At 40.6% G+C, this 11291-nt stretch overlaps 1 protein-coding gene across 1 annotated transcript in view; it reads right to left on the bottom strand.

Annotated features, from left to right (window-relative positions):
- The window catches only part of ZFYVE9 (zinc finger FYVE-type containing 9), an 88928-nt gene extending 77944 nt beyond the window's left edge, over nucleotides 1-10984 (bottom strand). The window contains exon 1 of the mRNA XM_042464310.1: nucleotides 10811-10984. The gene's annotated coding sequence lies outside the window, so the exon portion shown is untranslated. The remainder of the gene's footprint in view (nucleotides 1-10810) is intronic.
- Nucleotides 10985-11291: the final 307 nt, after the last annotated feature.

Here is an 11291-nt window from a genome sequence, read left to right as displayed (position 1 = left end):
CTCTTCCAAAAAGCTCTGGAGCCTCCCAAAACAACAGTCTGAAAATATTCCCACATAAAAACATTCCAAAAAGAAAACCTTAATTTTGTTGTTTTATAGAAGGGCCACCATTTTATTATGCCACTGTATATGATGAGACTTGAGTATCCATGAATTTTGGTATCCATGGGGCGTCCCGGAATCAAACCTCAGCAGATACTGAGGGTGCACTGTACTATTAATTAATTAATTTACTCTGTAACTAAGGAACTAACTAAGGAAAACTACATTACAGTTCTAACTTAATGAGGGATAATTCACTCTCTTTGCTATTCAATGATGACTTTTAAAATTACTTTCACATGAGGGTGTTGTCTGACTAAATTATGAAGGATTATCAGATGGTTCAAGTGCTGCCTCATCATGTACCCTAAACTTCCGCCTTGTGGTTTTTTGAGGTGACATGACAACCACACACCAGAGACTTGTAGTGTCCAAACCCTTTTTTAAAAAATTAATAAGGGTAATTATTCTAATTAATTTAAAGAAAGCAAAATAGTTACTTTTTAAAACATTAAACAATAAAGACAATTAACTAGTTTGCTTATAATATAATTAATTGTCCTTTCATAGCTGAGCCCATTCCCTAAGCCAGGAACAGTTATTAGTTGATTCAAGACAGAAATCACCACCAGTATCGCTGCTTTTTTTTCCCCCAGATGAGATACTATCCACCTAGGTATCTATCAACTATTCATAATGTGATTATTTTTCAACAAACTGGGAGCAAGAATGAAGAAAGGGAGCAATTCAGAATCAGATTCCTCAAATTTGTTTCTTTGTATGGCCATATTCCACTGCAAATAAATATACAGAATATAAACATACAAAGTAGTAACACTAAAAATCAGAAAAAATTACATCTGCTGTGACATATATCAGAATCAAATGTCCCTTTTTAGAGGTTTTTCAGAAAACATGTAGATGTTTTCTGATAATTTTCCATATGCCAGAAAGATCTGGACCAGGGATTTTCTTTCACCATCTTCTGTCCTCTCATCTGCTGCTTTCCTTCGTCCTGCTGTTATAAATGACCAGGAAGCAAAGCCTGGAAAAGACTCCAGCATAGTCACCAAGCAGAAGAAGCAGAACAGGGTACCTGTCTTGTCATGCCCACTACCTCATATCACAATTTTCTAAAGCCAAAGAACTATAATATTCATCAACCAATTATAATAACTCTCAAAAGTGTATCAAATAAAGTGGGCCACAGTAAAATGCCTCCTTCTATTGTTCCATAATACCACTAAAGCCTTGCCTATGCTTCTTTGCTATAGACAGAGCCCCTGGTAAACATAATTTCATGCTAGTTTTTTCTTTCTTTCCCTGGTTCCCGCCCTGCTATAGATTTTGCTCCCTGTTCTTTCCCTGATCAATACTTATGTCGGTCAACCATATGTGGGGGCAGGGAGCTGGAGCTGTGAACAGGGTTAGCTGTCTAATTTTATACAGACTGACTTGTGGGTGGTTCATGAAATCTGGCAAGGAAACACCGCAAAACATTTCTAACAAAACAACAACTTATAACACAACAGTTCCATAGGTTTGGGTGTACTAGGATGGTGAAATATCGAGTAAAGGGCCTTAGCAGCAAAACTATAATAGGCAATGGACAGCCACACAGCTTTAAGGAATCAGATTTGCCTCTTCATAAGATAAGAAAATCTGTGCTGGATCAGACCAAAGGCCTACCTAGAGTTTACACATCTTTACTTCTGGCGTAATGACAGAATACACACAATAGACAGAAGTGTGTGATATCAGGATAGTGATGAGTAAAATCACTATTCATTTCAGTCTTATGAATTTTAGGAAGCTGGTGAAAAGAGTTTGGCAAACATTAGGCAATGTAACATCTACATTTGCTTTGATCCTACATAGGTTCGTTTCATATCAAACGGTGTACAAACAGCTAGGTGAACAGCCAGGATTTGATTCAAAGTAAGATTTTGACACAGCAAAGTGAAATCAGAAAACAAAGAGGTATTTATAATAGTAGAAGTGACATTTATAGCTAGAACAGCTATTAACAGTTTTAGAAAGAACTTTGATCTGTCTGTCTCTCACATGGAACATTTCCGATTCTTACCTTTACTGTATTATTTGTCAGAAAGAAAGCAGATGTCAGCATAGAAGCATCTAACAAAACTGCTACAGGCCTTCTAAAGCAGTTCGTTTATATGCCAGAAGAGACTTTTAAAACGTATAGAAAAATTATGCCTTTTATTAACACAGCAGCACACAATTCATAGTATTTTGGTCTAAGATGATTCTACAGTGCTCAAAACTGCACAAAACTTTAAAATTTAAGGTCTATACAACATCAATAAAAGGTGTTACAAAGCTTCATTGACATTTTAAATTCCTTTTGCATTACAGAACTCTCAAGACCTACTAGTAAGAATGAAGTCTAATTTTAAAGTCATCAGCTGATGGTAAATGACACTGTAATCAATACATGTGGGAATATAAGAGGCTCTAGTTTTCCATTTGAGTAACAAAACAACAGCTCTTATGCTTGAGACATACATTTAATTCTTGTCCTTTTGTGCTGACCCAGATTTATGCTAATACTAGAAGGTAACATATCATGCAAAAGTAAACAAGATTTATCCAAGGAGTCACATCAGTCTCCAAACAGAAAAAACATATTTTTAAATGTCTGTAATTAAGCATTTTAAAGTACATGAATTGAATAGGAAAACATGTAAAATCTTTTAAGATTTTTCCCCCACAGGATCCTCTATTTCAGTTCATAAGCACCAACTTGAATTTTAAAAAACCGCACCTCTGGGCCAATTGTTCTTCCCAAATGAAATAACATTGTCTGATAAGCGCATGAACCAACCCACTTCGTACTGCATCCCTCTCCGCCATTATGTAAAATTTACACTAGGAGCATCTGCTTCACTCGGGTACATTGACTGGGAAGAAGAGATGTGTGTCAGCTTCTTAATGTTTGCACCCAAGACATTTTTCATTGAATGCATGCTTTTTTCCTTTACACACCTGACAAATTTGTGATTACATAATTGTGAGGTTTGTTGCTGTTTGTTATTATGTGCCTTCAAGTCATTTCCAACTTACAGCAATCCTAAGGTGAACCTATCATGGGCTTTTTTTGGTAAGAGTTATTCAGAGGAGGTTTGCCGTTGCCTTCCCCTGAGGCTGAGAGTATGGGACTTGCGCAAAGTCGCCCAGTGGGTTTCATGGCTGGTCTCCAGAGTCGCAGTCCAACAATTAAACAATGATACCACAGTGGCTCTAGGGTCTAATAGAGGCCAGTGTAGCATAGTGGTTTGAGTGTTTAACTACAACTCTGGAGAGCAGGGTTCGATTCCCAGCTTGGCCATGACACCCACTGGGTGACCTTGGGCAAGTCACACTCTCTCAGCTTCAGGGGAAGGCTATGGCAAACCCTCCTTTGAACAAAACTTGCCAAGAAAACCCCATGATAGGTTTGCCTTAGGATCGGCATGTCAGAAACAAGTGAAAGGCACACAAGTACAAGGGCCTAAATACCCTAAAAGCACCAGATCCCATCTGATCTTGAAGCTAAGCAGGGTTAGACATGGTTAGTACTTGGATGGGAGACTGCCAATCAGTACCAGGTGCTGTAGATTGTATTTCAGAGGAAGGATCTGGAAAAACCACCTCAGAATATTCCTTGCCTAAGCAAATACTATACAATTCATGAGGTCCCCATAAGTTGACTGGCCACCTGATGGCAGGCACACACACAGGCTACAGTCTCACCATAAGAGCAGTCAATTCATACTACAGTACTGTACAGTACAACAAAATCTATACTCTACTTGTGATTAATATAAAGGAAAAAGAGAGCACTGATTTTTTGTTGGGGGGGTGAATTTAAAGTGAGGAAAAGCAAGGCTCAACAATTACTGTAGAACATGGTGAATACAAGAAAACCTATTTCCACTGTGGAAAGTATAGGATATTAGCTAGGGTTGTGTTTAAAGGGCTTGATAGCAATATGTTGTTTTTTCTACAGAGCTGCTCAAAAGGCAGTTTCCCTCATGGTTCAGAATAAGTTTGGTGCAAACACTAAATCCTTGACATTCAGCTGGACTGCAATCCTACATGCCAGTGAGTGAAAGAATCCTATAGGCAGGAACTAGTTAAGCTTGTTTATAATTGCAGTCTCAACTCTGTAGAAGCAATTTGTGTTGAATCAACATTTTGGTATGTTATGTTCATTAGAGCACTTGCATAACCATCAGGCTGGGATTGATAGGAATGATAGTAGAAAGTGAGGAAGGCCACACGTCGATGGATGGACTCAATCAGGGAGGACATGGAGCTAAGTTTACAAGACCTGAACAGGGCAGTGTAGGATAGGGGATCTTGGAAATGTCTTATCCACACAGTTGCCATGAGTCGGGCTTGTTAACAATAGTCCAATACATATGGAGGCCAACAGAACAGGCTGGGCACACTGATATAGTATAACAAGCAGATTACAGCTGGTGCACAGGTTTCCAGCTGATTTCTAGGTATAATTTACAGTGCCAATTAACACCTTTAAAGCTCTGCAATGGGTTGAGCCATGAAATTTAAGGAACACTTCTTCCCATACAAGTCTGCCTTCTCATAGATCTACAGGGGAGGCTCTTTGCTACCTACTGCCAGCACCTTTGATGTCATGGCTGGGACTTGGGAAATGGCCTTCTCTGTGGCCACACCTAGGTAATTCATCTGGCCTATTATTTTCCATTCCTTCTATCATATTATTAAAATGTATCTGTTCTAGCAGGAAAGCCCGGCTGAGCTGATGCATATATTATACTGGTCCCTTTTTATCTGCTACAATGTTCCCAAGCCTATTTTTAAAATACTGTAATTAAGTGTTTTCATTTTTTGTTTTGATTACACTGTGACCTTAAATTCAGTTTTACAAAAGGTGATAGCTTTGACTCAAGAATTTCTCCATGTGCTTATGATGATTAGTTATGTCTCTGTATAATTCTGTTTTAATTTACAGGAAGTCATTCTTCAAGATGGGCAGTCACCTTGTATTCTTTAGTAGCAGCTAAAGCCACCTCTTAATACACATGGTTGATTCTTAGGAGCCTCAAGGAGGCCATATACTTAGCTTACAGTTGTAAACCGCTTAGACACTGTTAATTCAGTACAAGCGGTATATAAAAGAAGCTGTTTATATACCACTGCAAGCTAGCAGCTCCATACAAGTACATGTGCAGTGTTTACAGTAGCTATGTCAATGGAACAAACACAACAGTGAACGAACAGTAGGTCTGTAGAATGGCAGAAATAGCTGTTCCTTAAGACCCCAGTGTGGCTTTTAACAATTGATCCTATGAGGTATTCTGCCAACACAGCTGCTCATAGGATGAGCCTACTAAGCTTCTGTAGTTTAGTGTACTTTTGTTATTTAGCTTGTATATACATTTTGGAAAAGTATGTGTTTATGTATGTGCCTTCAAGTCACCTGTCGACTTATACCCCTCAATTATTTTACAATTGCTTCCCTTTTCTACAGTATGTACTTGTTTACTATGTGCCAATAAAAACGAAGAACATAAAATTTTTGACAAGTGAACAGCAACTGAAACTCAATGTAGAATCAGGATCTAACAAAGAAGATACATACCATGTGCATCCATTAACTACTGGGAAAAGTTTAAAACACATTCAATTTTTAGAAAAACGGTTAGCCATCTTATTGTATTATAACAAAGCACACAGATTAAACAAAGTATTTTCAGCTTGCAAAGTGTGAAAACATACTTCTGGGATAAGCGTGGTTCCCAAACTTTGGTCCTCCAGGTAATTTTGCACTTCAACTCCCAGAAGTCCCTGACATTTGGCCAACAGTCAGGAATTCTGGGAACTGAAGACAAAACACCTGGAGGGCCAAAGTTTGGGAATCACTGCTCAAGGAATAATTTCATCCAGCTGTAAGACAGCAAGAAGTTAACTGTTCTTAGTTCCATCTCCTCCTTCCTCATATCAGCATTAACAACAATGCTCCGACCATCCTTACACCAGCTCCTAATTCCTTAGCTTTAGCAACAGTCACAAGTACCTGATACCGATTTTCAGCAACAGCCACTTGACTGGTCACATGTAGTAAGAATTCAGGCAAATAATCAAAGGACTTGGATAAATTAGAGCTTTCGTTTTATTTTAAGACACAAATCATTAATTTAACTTGGGCAGATGACTTACCAACTTGCATAACTGACACTACAAGTTTTATAAAGAGAACAACATACTAAATTCCACAATTCCATATATCTAAAACTGTGTTCATAAATGTAGAACTGTTAGATATTCCTTCAGACCACACTGAGACCTTGATAACAGACTAACAAAACAGTCCTATAAATATCTACCTCATTAAATCCCATTGTGTTCATCTCTAATACATATGTTTGGGATTGCTGTAAACCTAAGGGAAGGAGCCCAGACAAGAAAGCATTCAGATTCTGGAGGCTCCAATATGTCTTGAAGTTATGTTCGACTCTTGCCAGCAGGACAGAACAGCACAATTGTTTTTTATCAATATCCTCCCCTGTGCAGGACTATCTCTCTTGTTGGAACAAAATTTCCTCCCATTGTAACTATGGGGGGGCGTATTTAGAATGGCTTTAAGACTAATCTACACCCCACTCTTATACTGGTGGGACCACAGTTGGTGGAGAAATCCAGCAGTTGTGTGGCCTCTTCCTTATTGTCCACTGTTATATCCTTGGCATGCCTCTTCTGCCCCTCTCCATATAATAAAGCTATGTATGATCTGAGAGGAGTCATAGTGGCTTAGCAGGGCTTGGCATGGTATCCTCCCTCTCCAAGGTAAGAGCTTTTAAAACATCAAAGACTGTTTTTTATTCCTTTCCATGGCCTCTGTCTCCAAGCCATATATTGTAAACTAAATGGATTACAAATATACCTCAGTTAAAGAAGTAGATGTGTTCCTGGTCTTTACAATTAACATGGAAAGAGTAAAGATAGGTTCTTACACCATAAAAAAGAACACCAGTTCAACATGTTTCAGCAAAAAAATTATTCAGAACTAACATTAGGCACATGTGAAGTGAAACAAACAGATCAAGTGAGCCAAAAGCATTTTAAATCTTCTGGAGACCACTTAAAAGCTTCTTCCAAAATGCCTCCTGGGACATTTTTTCTTTCAATAGCCTCCATTTATGATTTCCATTTTAGTGGCAAAATATATTTGTTGTTACGTGCCTTCAAATAGTTTGACTTATGACAACCCTAAGATGAACCTATCACAGGGTTTTCTTGGCAAGTTTCTTCATTATACCAGTATGCTTTTTCAACATGCCAGGGCTGCTGGTGAGGCACACTAATCTGCATTCCCCTTTTCTTTCTGTTTTCCTCTTCACACAAGCAGAGTAAGTGATTCTGAAGGCAACTGTTTACTTTGTCTGTTGTAAGTAAGCACACACAGCTACAGTAGGATCACCTAGAGTAGAATTCCATTCTTTCTCAGGCTAAGCTTTATTTACTGTATTGTTTACTGCAGACACGCTTCTGCAACCCAACACTAAAAGTCTATCTTTCTCTAGCCCTCCTGCACTATCCTCCCAATGCCAATGTTGTAAAAAACGAAACAAAACAAACTTCAATATTCTAGACAGAAGACAAGAAAATGGGGAGGGAAAGGGCTGGGCTCCTGTAAAAGACTTTGTGAAAAGGAGCCTCTTTGTCAGAGGCTTCTCTAAGGGAGGTATGCCTGTAATGTTCTTTTTAGGGATTATTTTAAAAGACAATCCTTCATGTAGGACCATTCAGACTTCTAAGGATATCAAAGGGTTGCAATCATTTGTCACCTCTGTTAGATCAAACCTAAATATGTATTTGCAAAGCTGGTTTATCATTTTAAAACACAGAATCTATCAGTTATATATCTTAAAGTGCAAAGAAATATCACTGAAAACCAAAGTAAGGGTTGCCCATGCCACTATATTACCAATTTCTATGTATGGTTCTAAAAAGTGGACAGTGAAGAAAGATGATAGGAAGAAATTCATCTCACTTGAAATGTGATGCTGGAGCAGAAAGAGGTCTGTGACACCATAGACTGCCAAAAAGACAAATAAATGGGTTCTAGAGCAAATTAGGGGAGAACTCTCTAGAAGCCAAGATGACTATGCTCAGGCTATCATACTTTGGGTATATCATGAGAAGACATGACTCACTAGAAAAGTTGACGCCTACCAAGGCTGAAGCAGCAGAAATACAAGAAGACTCACTACAGGTCAAGAAAGCCATGGCCCTGAGTTAGCAAGATGTGAGCAGGTCTTATAACCAATGACATTGTGGGAGTTGTATCAAGCAACATCTAGAAAGCCACACTTTCCACAACAGAACAGAGATGTAAGCAACAGACCCAGTGGACTAGAAATATACTTTCAATTTCAAATGAAAAGGGGCATTTAGAAACACATAAAGGACTAAATCCAAGCAGCAGACTCAAATTAAAATAGACTGTTGAACTAACTGTAACTTGCTGTCAGTACTTATGTAAATTCCATTGATTAAACTGTTCTACTTTAGAGTAATACTGAAAGGGCCCCTGCGCCACTATTAGATATGAATAATTTCCAGAAGTCATTCCACATGATCCCCTATGATTTTTTTTTAAGTTCTTTCCACAAAACTCCACATCTCTACATTTACCAGATGACAAGATAGTAAATGTAGGGGTTTGAAATTTTGTGGAAAGAACATTTTTCTGTTATTATGTAGTATGTTTACTATGTTTAATCAGTGAAAGTATTTAGCATATTTTATCCCAGGAAATACTGACAATTGTGATTATTTAAAAGGTATGAGTGTTAAATACACTCCAGAGAAACAACAGTTTTTTGCACTATTAATAAAGTGGTTTCATCCATTTTGTCCTTTGTGGGTCCAAGTTCATAAGAGCAACTTGAAAATTTTAGACACCATTCAAATCTGTACTCACTCCTCTATGTATACATTCAGGCTTAAATAATTAAGACATTATCATTCTAGGTATCTATGTCCTGCAAATAATCAAACTGCTGTCCTTATAACCTCCACCACGACCTCTATGTTTCCCTTACTCACTCTGCTAGGCTATTGGAAATTTGCATCCATCTTAAGGTACACGTTCACCAGATCTAGCTCAGATTGGAATCTGTAATAACAACTCCAAAAACATTATAGAGGAGTTTCTTGATTTTACACTTTGAGCCTTTCCTTATAAAAATCTGTTAGTAAAAACAGTATGTAATTAAACCACATGTGCATTTTCAATTTAAAACATATACACGCTCCACATGTATAACATCTAAGCAATGAAATCAAGATAATTTCCTACAATGCACATAATAAAGAACCGCTTATTGCATCATCTGAACCTACTTACCCACATTTCTCTGAATTAAAAAGTCATCTCCTTAAAATCTGTCCAGTCAGATTTATCACCAGGACGAGCCTTGTTTAAACAAGCGTAATCACAAATGCGGTTAAAAGTAACCTTGCCTCCCAATAAGTATTCCCCTTCAGAAACTGTGGCACATTTCAAATCATTTTAATAGGGATCAGACTATTTGCTAAACCAAATCAATGCCAGATACTTCAGGCACAAAATTAGGCACCCAAGCAGCAAACAGGATTCCAGTTAGATCCAGTCTGAGAAACTTAGGATATGATGATGTTATTGTTGTTGTGTGCCTTCAAGTTGTTTCCAACTTACGGCGATCCAATTGTGACTTGTTGTTTTGTGCCTTCGAGTCATTTCCGATGTATGGTGACACTGTTTCCTTGTCAAGATTTATTCAGAGGAGGTTTGCCATTTCTTTCCTTTGAGGCTGAGAGAGTGTGGCTTGGCAAAGTGACTTTAACACGGGGTTTCCTTGGCAAGATTTGTTCAGAGGATGGTGTGCCAGGGCCTTCCTAGCTTCTTGCAAACCAGAAAGAAAAGGATGCCAGGATCCATGATTGTAAAAACAAACAAGGAGTATGAAAAGAAGAAGAAGAGGAAGAAGGTGTCACGAGAGGCCTGGAGGAGGAGGAGGAGGAGGAGAGGAGGCTTCCATAATCAGCTCACCAAAAGGAGCCTAAGCAGGGGCTGCTATCTCAAGGGGGTTATAGAAAAGGCCTTTAGGGAAGAGGGTAGTCAAGAGGACTTGGAGGCATCGCATCCAGAGGGTCGCCATCATTCAGGGCAGGTAATAGTAATAGGAGGAGGAGGGTGATGGTTGTTGTCTTCTGTCCATTAGTATCTTCAGATATTTGGGGGTTTACTACAAATGAGGATCCTGGGCTCCTTCATAGGGATGAGTGTCCACCAGGCTGCATCCGCACTGCAGAGATAACTCGGTTTAAGGGCTGCCGGGGCTCCATGCTCTGGAATTCTGGGAATGGTAGTTTGTTGTGGCACCTTCGGTGCCATTCCCAGAATTCCAGAGCATGGAGCCTCGGCAGTTCTCAAACCGGGTTTATCTCTGCAGTGCGGATGAGCTCCTTAGCAAAGGATAAAGAGCAATCAATCTCCCCCCAAATACGAAGGACAAAAGCCTCTGTCGCCACCCAAAAATGGGTCTGAAGGAGAAAGAAAGGGATGGAAAGATGTCTCCCTCTTCCCTTCCCTTCTTCTTTCCTCTCAGAAGCAGAAGAAGCGCCCTCCTCGCGTCGCCCCAGAGAAGGGGCCCCAGGCGGAGGAGGAGGAGGAGGAGGAGGCCCCCCGCTTCCTGGCCCAAGGGGCCTCCCAGCCGCCCTCCCTCTCACTCACCTCCGGAGGCGGCGGCGGGGGGGCCTCCATGGCGGGGAAGGGGTTCCCCTGGACTAGGGCCTTGCTGGCAGGAGTAGTAGTAGTAATGGCAGGAAAGGCCAGCGCGGCGGCGGCGGCAGAGGCAGAGGCAGAGGCTCCTGTCCGGCCTCGGCTTCGTCCTCGCCGCGGCGGCGGCGGCGGCGGTCAGGGAGGGAGGCAGGCAGGCAGGCAGGACGGAGGCCTCCGCTGCCTTGCTCGGTTTTCGGCCACCAGCGCCCCCTGCCCGGCCCCCGAGGCAGCGCACGGCACTGCGGCACAAGAGCGAAGGAGGAAGGGAGGAAGGACGGGGGGAAGACTGGCCCTCAGGCCTCTTCCGTTGACTGACTGGCTGATGGCTGGCCCTCAGGCTTCCTCGGGCCTCCAAGACTGGGCCTCGGGCCTCTTCAGGCCTTTTCAGGGCACTGACTGACTGCCCCTTAGGCCTCTATAGGGCACTGACTGA

The sequence above is a fragment of the Sceloporus undulatus genome, chromosome 4, assembly GCF_019175285.1.
Source record: "Sceloporus undulatus isolate JIND9_A2432 ecotype Alabama chromosome 4, SceUnd_v1.1, whole genome shotgun sequence".
NCBI lineage: Eukaryota > Metazoa > Chordata > Lepidosauria > Squamata > Phrynosomatidae > Sceloporus > Sceloporus undulatus.
This window is presented reverse-complemented; position numbering and strand designations above follow the sequence as displayed.